Source organism: Elgaria multicarinata, chromosome 20, assembly GCF_023053635.1.
Source record: "Elgaria multicarinata webbii isolate HBS135686 ecotype San Diego chromosome 20, rElgMul1.1.pri, whole genome shotgun sequence".
NCBI lineage: Eukaryota > Metazoa > Chordata > Lepidosauria > Squamata > Anguidae > Elgaria > Elgaria multicarinata.
This window is the reverse complement of record NC_086190.1, coordinates 6,508,253-6,520,752: the sequence shown is the minus strand read 5'-3', so window position 1 is coordinate 6,520,752 and position 12,500 is coordinate 6,508,253.

Below are 12,500 nucleotides of genomic sequence, written 5' to 3'. Positions count from 1 at the left end.
TTGAGGCCTGGGCCTCAGTTGAAGCTACCGCCTGGACCGCGACGGAGTCGGGTAAGCCCCCCTCCGCCCTTACCTAGCCCTGCTGTTATCGTCGCACAGACTCCGGTGGCGCCAGGTAAGCTCCCCTCCCACAATTACCTGGGTTTGGAGCTTCGGAACGGTCCATATCACTTCGGACCATTCCGAACCACTCCGGGTCTCCCCTGATCCACTGCGGAACCAGCTTTGGAAGTCCGGATCGGCCCACTCCTCTACACATTTGGAGATCCAAAATGAAGCGGAGCACAACCCTCATTATTATAACGATAACCTTAGTATTGGAACACTCTTTAAAGTTTGCGATGTACATAAGCTTTTAAATTATTTACCTGCTTCTTGGAAGTTAAAGCATGGTCAGTGTAAGCGGATTTTCTGCTCGCTTTTGACCACCAAAACACAAATACTAAAACACTGCAATAAAATATGCTCACATCCCATAATGAAATGGATCAAGGACCTAACAACGCTACCCACATTAGAAAGGGTGGTATATAGGTGCCACTCACCACTGGATGCATATATGGATATTTGGCCTGCTGTATGGAAGTTTATGTCAATTTCACTTTTTCCATAAGTCTGTATGTAATTAAAATTGATAATTTACATGCATGTAGTTATTATGCGTATAAGCATACACACATACGTTTGCGTGTGTTTTATGTTTATTTTTTATGATCTGTTTTGTTACGTGGAAATTTACAATAAAAATAATTAAGAAGCAATGCCTGGCTTGATAGGGAATAAGCATTTATGTAAAAACACACAGACTTCCCAGGGCCAAGGAATCATGAGAGCTACACTGAGATATTCAACTCCAACACTCATAGAATCAGAGAATCAGAGAATAGTAGAGTTGGAAGGGGGCTATAAAGGCATTGAGTCCAAACCCCCCCCAGGGCCAGGAAGACCCCAGCATCCATAGAGAGACCTCACCAGTCTTGTCACCTGAGGTTGGTGTGGAAGGAACCTTTGAGCCAGGGGCCCTTCCGCATGTTGTCCCCAGAGCGCATCTATTCGACCCCAGTGCACTCTGAGAACGATCATGTGACTTGCCTGAAAAAGAAACGACGATGAGACGTCCTCGGCGCCGCCGGCGCCGCTACCCAGCTTCCTGTTCCCCGCCCGGGATGGATAGCTTGGTGGAAGAAGGCGGAGGAGAGGGCGGAAGAAGCTCTCTCCCCCGCCTTCTTCAAAAAAAGCTATCCGTCTCGGGTGAGGAGCAGAAAGCTGGGTAGCGGCGCCGGCGGCACCGAGGACATCTCATCGTCGTTTCTTTTACAGGCAATTCACATGATCGTCCTCAGAGTGCACTGGGGTTGAATAGATGCGCTCTGGGGACAACATGCGGAAGGTCCCCAGGTCCCCAGCTCAACTATGCAACACGAACCTCTTTCAGAGATGGTAAAAGAAGTCTATGAAACTTCACATCACCAGAAAATAAAGAACCATGTGCCTAACTTAACCAATACAGCTTCTAGGACTACCCCATTATCATGGAATATAGCAGGTTGGGGTAGAATGAATAAAACTCCCTTTGTTATAGTTTATATAAGGAAATTTGATGTTTTTTACAAGAAACATGGGCAACTGAGCCCATAACTGTAAATGGATTTTTATCCTATTCACTTAATACAAGCCATTTTTTAATTTTTTAAACTTTTTTATTGTGAATATCAATAAAACAGAGCAAAATTTTTTGAGAAAACAAAAAAGAAAACACATTACATATACAGGAATATCCTAATTTTTCATCAGGTATAACATTAATTTTTAAAAAAGCGAGAGATTTATGCATAGGTTTCAAGAAAAGCAGACCAAATATCCGTACCCATTTGCAAGTTATACGTATGTAAAACCCATTCAAATGTTGAGAGCGTTAAGTCCTCAGTCCATTGCATTATGGGAGGTGAGGATTTATCCTTCCAGTATGATAATATAAGTCTTTTAGCTGTCATAAGGGCTCTGAAAATCCATTTGCGCTGACCATGTGTTAGGTTTCAAGAAACCAGTAAGTAGTTCAGGAGGACATGCTGTTTTAAATGTGTATTTTAAATTTGTATATCTGCGCTGCTGATTTTTAAATTTTATATTATTATTATTATTATTATTATTATTATTATTATTATTACATTTATATCCCACTTTTTTTCCTGCAAGGAACCCAAGGCGGTGTACATAATCCTCCTCCTCTCCACTTTATCCACACAACAACAACCCTGTGAGGTAGGTTGGGCTGAGAGGCTGCGACTGGCCCAACGTCACCCAGTGGGTTTCCATGGCCAAGTGAGAACTAGAACCCAGATCCCCTGTCTCCCAGTCTGACACTCCAGCTACTACACCACACTGGCTCTACTATTTATTTATTTATTTATTTTTACGTTTAGGGCCTTTAATCTGTCCAAGACAGTATGCTGAGACACAAATGATAAAACATTTTGCATTTTTACAGCAAGAAATAAACTAAAACAAAAAAAGTAAAAACCTACAGCAACATGTAAGGAAGTTAATTTTGTACATGTGATAAAACGTTATAAATTCAGGGCAATGCACTGACACGGGTAAACTCCCACATTTCTTGTTGCTTTTAAAAAGTTCATATGCATGGGCAGGCAGTCAAATGGCTGTTTCTTCTTGAAAGGGATTTTTTCCAAGCAGGTCTTAGGTGGAGGGACTGCAACACATCTTGGAACGTCCTCAAAGGCTCCCATTTTTGTGATGACAGAATTAAAAACCCCAGAGTCCTTTCAGATACAAGAAAAACAAACCACTCAGTCATCAAATTTTATCTTCTTTCCTTGGGGCTTATGGTCATCAAATTTTATGCCTCCCCTGAAGCCACCGCCTCCACCTCTGAATCCTCATCCACCACACCTGCCACCAAATTCTCATCCGCCACCGCATCCCTGTCTGCCTCCATGGCCAAAGCTGGACCATCGCCCTTGGGCTTAGAAAGTCAAGGGTAACTTTGTTCCCATCAATCTCTCCATCCTCCATGGCTTCTTCCGCTGCTTTGGTGTCTTCTGCTGAGATGAAGTCCATAAAGCCAAACCCTTTGGATGAGCTGCAGTGGCAGCACTGGAAAAAAATAATTCGGGGGGGGGGGGGGCAAAGCAGAGGCAAAGTATATTTCTAGGTGGGCAGGTTGTGCCCCACATGTTAAAGTCTCTGAAGAAAAATAATGGTATATCTCACACTATAACTACCATCCTAACCATATATTCTGAAATAAATCATATATTGATTTAGATTTTTTTAATACCGTATTTCTTTGATTCTAAGACAAACTTTTCCCCCTAAAGTAACAGCTCTAAAAATTGGGTGCGCCTTAGAATCGATGGCACCTTAGAATCAAAGAAATACGGTAAAATTGCTTTGCTGGCTGATTGGAGCCTACAGCGCGCCCCGTGCAGCTCCGGCCCTTATCAGATGCGCCGGGACGACACAAGAGGCTCCAAGAGTCAGGAGGCTCACCACCCCAAGCACCGGGTCCCCCCTCCAGCCGCCACGCTGGGAAGCGCGCGTCCCGCCTGGAACCCCTCACGCCCGCGGAAAAACCTGTGCTGCTCCACCGAAGCTGCTCTCACGCGGCAGCTCCAGCTCCATTCGTCTCTCTCCTCCACGTGCAGGCAGGCAGCCAAAAGAGGAAGTTCCTGCAGCAGCCACGAGCCGGGAGGAGGAGCTGGGAGGGTAAGCGCCTGTTTTTTGCTTACCCCTAAGCCCCTCCCAGCCCAGTGGTGCCAAAATCCAGCTGCCCAATAAGAATTGGGCAGTCTCTCCCATTGCTCTGCCTGCAATCACTTCCTCACACCCAGGCTATGCCGTAGTCCTTAAAGTGGAGCTTGCTCAGTGACAACTAGGAAGTTTTGGTTGCATCTTGTATTTGGTTGAGTCACTGTATTTCGTTCATTTTGATCCCTTATTGCAAAATAAAATGTTGTCAAAAAGATTGTACTACGAAGCCGCATTGAAACGAAAAGTTATTGTGTATGCAGAAGAACATGGCAATAGAGCTGCGAGTCGACATTTTGACATTAGTGAGGTAAATGCTCGTCGTTGGAGAAATGACCACAATTCCATATTTTCATGCAAAGCAACAACCAAGTGCTTTACAGGGCCTAAGAAAGGAAGATTTCCACAAGTTGATGAAGCTGTGATACGTTTTGTAATACAGACACGTGCAAAAGCATTACCCATCACTCAACAAGCCATGCAGCTGAAAGCCATGGAAATCGCCAAGTCCCTCGGATTAGAGGAAAGAACTTTTAAAGGAAGTCGGGGCTGGTGCGACAGACTCATGCGTCGTAGCGGGTTATCGTTAAGACGCCGAACAACTATCTGTCAAAAAATTCCTGCAGACTTTCAACAGAAGCTGATTAACTTTCAACAATACGTGATCAAATTAAGGAAAAAAAGAAAATATGAGTTCAGTCAAATCGGAAATGCTGATGAAACTCCGGTCTACTTTGATATGCCTCGAAATTACACCGTCAACGCTAAAGGTGCTAAAGAAGTCAAGATTATGAGCACTGGCTATGAAAAGCATCGTATCACTGTGATGCTATGTGTCACTGCTGATGGTGGAAAGTTGCCACCATATTTAATTTTAAATTGAAAACCATACCGAAGAATGAAATTTTCCCCAAAGATGTTATTGTGCGTGCACAGAAAAATGGATGGATGACGGCAGAGCTTATGGAAGACTGGCTAAGTGCTGTGTGGAATCGACGTCCTGGAAGTCTTCGTAATCCACCTAGCATGCTAGTACTTGATGCATTTCGTGGACATTTGTCTGACCAAGTCAAAAATAAAATCGTGCAAAAATGTTGTGACTTGGTTGTGATTCTTGGTGGCATGACTAGCCAACTGCAGCCACTCGATGTTTCAGTCAACAAACCATTTAAGGATTACTTGAGAAAGGAATATGTATTCTGGCTGTTGACTGACAACCTTCCGCTGACACCTTCTGGAAAAATTAAGAAAGCACCAGCATCAGAACTGGCAGAATGGGTATCAAGAGCTTGGAAGCTGATCCCAGAAAGAATAGTGCAGCAGTCATTTCAAAAATGTTGCATTACCAATGCTCTAGATGGCTCAGAAGATGATCTATTATGGGACAATGAAGATAAAGATGGCTCAGAAGAATCAGACTCTGATATTGATTCAGAAGGAAGAGATGAATAAAATACCTGTGGTGAAATGTTGTATTATTGTTTTGTGTACATTGTTTACATTTAGTGTGTTTCTTTATTGTTGTTGTTAGTAAATTGAATCTATTACTTATAATAAAAATATTTGTTTGATATATTTTAGAGTTTTATTTCTAAGAAATTCTAAAATATTCTAAGAAATTTCTAAGAAATTCTACTCATAAAAGATATTCTAAGAAATTTATTTTTTCTTAGAATCAAAGCTTTTTTTTCTGTTGGTGGTACTGAAATTAGTGTGCATCTTTCCCCCCCAAATAAACAGGTCTAAAAATGGGGTGCGCCTTAGAGTCGATGGCGTCTTAGAATCGAAGAAATACGGTATAGCATATATTAGCTAAATCCAAATTGCAGTAAGGAAAAAGGCTTTCAAACAAGATAGTCAGTACATAAAAATTTCCTTGACATACAGGTTAAACAGACAGAATACTTTTAGAAAACAGTTACTTTTCAACCAGTGCAGGTAGAACCAGGAAGGTAGACTCTTAGTGTAAGGAAAGTAAGAGCAAACTGTGGGCCCTGTACACCTAGGAAACACAATGTATGTTGTTGTATATCTAAATTATAGCCCTCACCGGCTGATTAGATTGTCACTCACTGAGAGGGAATAGAGAAGCATGTAGATCTAAAGAAGTTGAATGCGCCGATTCTTATGCACACCTGCAAAACGATTGACAACCGTTTCAAGGTCCAGGGCTTGTGACTGTTTCTTTTCATTTGCAAGTTTCAAGCAAATCCCATCATCCCCTGATTTTTGGCGGGGCTTTAACCTCTAACGCATCACCCGTAACCCCAATTCACACCCCTTTTGATATCTACATCAATTTTCACATTAGAATAAATCTCAAACTCAGCACCATGATAGCTTATACATGTATTCACATGCATGCCAAGCCTCAAGCAAATCGAAGCCTCCCCTGATTTTTGGGGAATTTTTGAAAATCAGACACCCCATTTTCAGACATGGGATTTGCTCTGACATTTTGACAGATAATTTTTTTTGAAGTGGGCACCCTCACAGCTGACATATAGATTCACATTCATGGCAAGTTTCAAGCAAATCCCATCATCCCCTGATTTTTGGCGGGGCTTTAACCTTTTAACTCACCCGAAATCAAGTCCCATGCTAGAACTACGTCAATTTTCACGTTAGAAACCTCAGGTTCGGCACCATGACACCTCATGGACGTATACACACGCATACCAAGACTCAAGCCAATCCAAGCCTTGCAATTTATCAATCAGAGAATTAACAAGGGCACATGCTTGGGCCACGTCACAATCCGATTTTTGCAAATAATCCGATACCACCTTTAGTTCAAGAAGCACGTCACTAAAACGATTCAGGCAAAACACAAAGCCAAAATCTATTTGATTTAGAATGCCACAGGCCTCTACACTTCTTTCAGAATTTGATTCATCGCTGATTATATTCAGAAGCAATAGAATTACAGGAAGTGTTGATTTAACAGCTAGACACGATGCAATCTGACACACCCAGTGAGTATCTGACAATCTTTTTAATTCAATAATACTATTCCTTGTTTGTCATTGCAATACTAAGAACAGCCTATACTTTGCAAAGGAACACTGGCAATACTAAGAACTAGGCATGTGCTCCAATTAGAAGCGGAGAATCAGAAGCGAATTTGCCTGCTCCGCCTTGCCCAGAGGCGGAGTAGAAGCGGACCGCGGACCCCTAGAAGCAAGGCGAAGAGAAGCACACATTGGTGGAGCGATCCTCTTTCTGCGGAGCGCTCCGATCGCCATTTTGAAAAATTTCGCCCATAGGATTGCATTGCGGAAAAGAATAGGGGATAACTGTGCTGTTTTTTAAGCTATCTCTCTGAAATTTCTTGTGAGAGTCGTGTCTGGGGGTCATTTTGAGCCTACTCTCAGCTCCCTGCGTGCTGCGGTTCGCTTGCTAGAATTTTTGGAAAAATCGGGTAAACAAACAGGGACAGCGTGTAAACCGGCGGGTTTTTTTGGGGGGGGGGGTTTGAAGCGATGACAGGCACATTCAACTCCCAATCCTGATGGGAATTGATCAGCTCATGAAGCATCCTCCAATCCCAGTGTTTGAGGGGGGGACTAAGGCAGAGGCACCCACAGGGCTTTGAGCTCGTAGCGTCTTGTGGGTTTGGCATTCATGGGGAGAAAGTTAGGTGCTGCTGCTGTGTTTGGAGATAGATTTAGGATTTAGCTTGGCATGTGTGTGTGTTTGTTTGCTTCTTTCTGACTTTTTGCTTAGTTTGCTCTGTGTTTCTCCCTTACTTTGATTTAATATAAACTTTATTTTTAAATTTTGGAGTGGTTGGTTGGTTGGTTGGTTGTTCCCCCCGCCCTTCCCTCTCTTAAAGCCTGACTGTGTTTCATCTTCCTTCTTCCTTCTATATACAAAAAAATACAAAAAAATACAAAAAAAATTATTCTCTATTTCTTCTCTCTGTTACTTGGACTGTGTGTGTGACTGTGTTATTGTGTGAGTGTGCTGTGTGCACTGTTTGTGAAGTGCAACAGCCACAGATTGAGCATTTCAAATCCTTGGCAAAGCATACACACTTCTTGTCCCATTTCCCTACATATAGTATTAATATTCTTATACATAGTATTATTAATATTATATTCTTATACATATTATTAGTAGTATTAGTATATTCTTATACATATTATTATTAGTATTAGTATAATATCATAATGAGAAGAGGGAGCAGGTGCATGTCTGTGGTGGGGCGTGCTGAAAGCAGTGGTCAAGGCAAGGCTCAGGCTGGCACCAGTAAGCAGGCTGCCTCTCCTGCTGTGAAAATCAAACGGGCAACTCCCTGGCTGGCTGCTCTGCAACAGAAGCAGTCTTGGGTAGCTGACATTACAAGCAATACTTGGTTAGATGAAGTTGGAAACATTTTCTTAAAGACATTCACAGTTTGTACTGTATAACAGTTCACAAGAAACACTAGACTAGTATAGTTTTCAACAACCAAGAAGTCTCGGGGACATTTGCTATGGCTATTTTGAGATGTTGTTATAAATCTTCTAAGACATTGTCAAAACTAGGAAAACTAGGAAAACATTGTCTTGTTCTGTACAAAATAATACATGAGTTCTGGTGTTACATGGGTTAACTATGGAGCTTCTTTGGAAAGAGGAATCAAACAAAGTCTTATTGAGTTAAACAATTGTCTTTGTCTAGAATGATGTTCTCTTGGCAGCAGGACAAGTTTCTTATCAGCGATGAAGGTACATGGTGTTAAAAACAGTTCCAACTTTCATTTTAGCTTTTGAGAAGTGACTTTTTGCAAATTACAGATTGTCAACTGATCTGGGAAAATTATACTCTGTAAATGCTCAGAGTACACAGACCCAAAACATGTAATTCTAGAAAGAACAGGGAAAACATTTGCACCACGCTTTTTTGTAGTGAGGCCATAAAACACTCTAGGGCACTAAGAAATGCTCTATGGGTGAATAACACATTTTCCAACTTTTTCTTCTTGTTTGAATAAAAACTTAAGTGTTATTAGTTTGTTTGTCCTGTTTGTGTCAGCTTTGGGAGTGACACTCTTTTCTTTAGACAACATGTCTGGGGCTGCTTTCACTCTGGTATGATACAACTTTTATTCCCTGGATTTTTATTTGCTGCATAGGTGGTGGGACTAAAACCATTGCAATATTATATCACTATTAACCCCAGAACTCCCAAAACAAGATCTGGAACAGAATGGGATGGCCGGAACGGCCACTTCTGAACGAGCGATATCAACCAAACACACCAGTTATGCATTACTCCATGGCAGGGATGCAAGAAGCCACAAAAAGTGCAAAGAAACTGCGTTCCGATACCCGTTCCGTGCATAGCGCATATTGTGCAAAACAGGCCGTAACGGCAGCTTCCCAATGAGGTATGTCAACCAAACTCACCAGACACACCTCCCCTCCCCCCTTACCTGGCTCTGCCACCATTGTCGCACGGGCGGCAGCGGTGGTGGCAGGGCAAGGTAACCCCCCCTCATGCACACCACTTACCTGATCTGTCATGGCCCATTGCCAGCTTCACTTCAGCTCGCGGCTCAACCCCAAAGTGTAATCTCTGCTTGGGGCCTATACTTCCAGGTTGAGCCACAAGCTCAAGTGAAGCCCGTGATGGACCAGGTAAGACCCCCTTCCCCCTGCCCCCTTACTTGGCTCTGCCACCATTGCTGCATGGGTGGTGGTGCTGGCAGGGCCAGGTAACCCCTGGCACGCATACCACTTACCTGGTCCGTCGCGGCCCATTGCCAGTTTCACTTCAGCCTGCAGTTCAACCCAGAAGTGTAGGCCCCACCTACACTTCCGGGTTGAGCTGCGAGCTCAAGTGAAGCTGGCGACGGGCTGCGACAGACCAGGTAAGACCCCCCTCCCCCTGCCCACTTACCTGGCTCTGCTGCCGTCGCTGCACGGGTGGCAGCAGCACCAGGCAAGACCCCCTTACCTTTTTTTGGAGCTCCAGATCGAGGCAAAGGATCCGCCTTCATCTTGATCCACTCTGCAATGCCCCCCAATCCTCTTCGCCTCTGCCTTAAGGGGAGGCGAAGCACCCCAATCCGCTTCTGCTTCTCTGACCCGAAGAGAAGTGGAGCATAGCCTAGTGTGTGTGTGTGTGTGTGTGTGTGTGTGTGTGTGTGTGTGTATATATATATATATATATATATATATATATGCATATTTATATATGCATTGATAGCATATAAGGTAACTGGATAACACAGTAAGTCCATTCAAAATTCAGTCTTTATCTTTCATTTTCCCCCCCTTTGAAATCAATTTCAGTCTTCCTCACCCCCATTGCTTGCTGTTGAATATACCATCCTTTCCCATTGCTACATATGTGTTTCCTGTAACATCATTATTTTTGGCTTCGGATCCGTAATCAATTTAACTATCCCAGCTCTTTTTATAGTGCTGCCTAACCCTTTAATGTTAAATGAAACTGTTTTTAAGTCATCCATAAGAATTGCAGAACTTTAAGAAAGTTTATTCCTTTCTGAGGTTTCTTTTTTAAATATCTTTTGTGGTAACCTTCCCCTATCAACTGGAAAAAAAACCCTCCTTCCTTACCAACTGAGTTAAATTCAAGCATTTGATTAACAAATAAGAAACACAGCAACCCACCTCTCTGCCCACCAAAAGAAAGAAAAATAGAAGAAAAAACCCTATGGAGTGTTGCTGCAAGCACCTTTCTGCAATACGAACTGCATAAACTAGAATAAAAAGAAAGAAAGAAAAACAAAGGTGAATAAAAAGGTTTTTTAATTTTTTTTATTATTATGCTCACACATCTATGTGAAATTGCATAATTGCTAAATACAATAAACTTGACTTGGACTTGGTATAAGAATGTTGAGGCAGACAGTTCAGATCTATTCCTTGCATAGATCTGACTATGTGAGAGAAAAATCTCTCCAGCCCTTTGTTCAAAACCCCCCTAAAAACCTGATAAAGTCACAAACCTTTTACCAAGGCCTCATCTACACCAGGCAGGATATTGCGCTTTGAAAGCGGTACATCAAGGGCAGGAGCGACATTACTGCTTTATAGTGGCATTGAAATGAACTGACAACTGTTGGGGCCCATTGAGACATACTATACACCACTTCCATGCTGCTATATCCTGCTTGGTGTAGATGAGGTGCAAGAAGCGCCAAGATCTAACCTTCAGTAAGAAACGTCCTTCCAGCTTATCCCTTTTGACATGATGTCGCTCTAAGCAAATGGAGTGAAATGCCTCCTGTTGCCTTGGCTTGCATGTTTTGGGGCTTACCAGGGTGTTTTCTTCAAACCCACTCCCATTCCTCCTCCTCGTCAGATTTGTTGCTGTCTTGGATTTCAAAACCCTCTGTTGAAACTCTTCCAGGAAGCTCAAACGTAGAGTTTTAAATAACTGCACGGTTCTTTTTGTTGTTGTTGTCACAATATGAGTGACCTATTTATAGGGGACCACTAATTTGAATGGAAAGCCCCATGAATAGTGAATCCCCATTTCTTGCAATTGTAAGGTGAAGGGGCAAAGTGCTCTGTTCATTCGCAATGGTTCTGGGGCTAAGTCCTGCAAAATCATAACAGGTAGTGTTAAATTCCCACAGTTTTTTTCATTAATGTCTCTTTTTTATTACAGTGACCAAAGCATATAATTAAATCTCATGGTGTGTGTTTTTCCTTCAGCCCCAATGTATGATGGGCTCTTACTACTACTACTACTACTACTACTACTACTACTACTACTACTACTAATAATAATAATAATAATAATAATAAATCATGAGGATCAATGGGGAAATCAGGCAGTAATTGTGAGTAATTTTGCCACAAGTGATTGCAGACAGAGAAGGATGTTCAGAAATAATGACACAGGAAGAACTAGTTCATGTTTATATAATTGTGTAATCCACCACTCCCTGGGACTGCATGTGAAAGTTCAGGAACCAAGTTAATCCTTTCTCACGGCAACTAGCCTGCATTATGGGTGAGCCACTTTGCAAAGCCAGGACTTGGGTAAAACCCTGCTCCTTTCTTGAGCTACACTTGTGTCCTTGGGTAAACCACCCCATGTCACTCCCACTGAGCGCTGCTCAACTCCAAGTAGGTGAGACAGAGAGGTCCCGAAGACAAGACATATATCCTGAGTCATGAGCCACACAACCCATCGAGGATCAGGCCTCAGAACTTGCCCATCACCAGAAGATGCCAGCAAGTGGTCACCAAACTGCTTCTGATGTCCTAAGGTTCCTGCACAACCCACCATTGGAGGGTGCCAAGCCTCAGCTTTAGCGTCCTAATAAAAGTAGTCATCATGACCTCCAAATCTTTTGAAGAACTCTCACCTCTCCTAAATATCTTCAAAGTGTTCTCCCAACATTTCACAGAATCACAGCATATTAGATTTGGAAGGGGCCTATAAAGCCATTGAGTCCAACCCCCTGCTCAATGCAGGAATCCACCTTAAAGCATCCCTGACTGCCTCTGGTGTTGGAGAAGAGCCCATGACCTTCCTAGGTCATTGGTTGCATTGTCATAGTGCTTTAACCATCAGAAAGTTTTTCCTGATGTTCAGCCAAATCTGGCCTCCTGTGAGCCCATTACTCCATGTCCTGCACTCTGGGATGATTGAGATCTGTATGAGAACCTTTCAAGTATTTGAAGAGTGCTATCATGTCTCCCCTCAATCTTCTCTTCTCCAGGCTAAACACGCTCAGTTCTTTCAGTCTCTCCTCACAAGGCTGT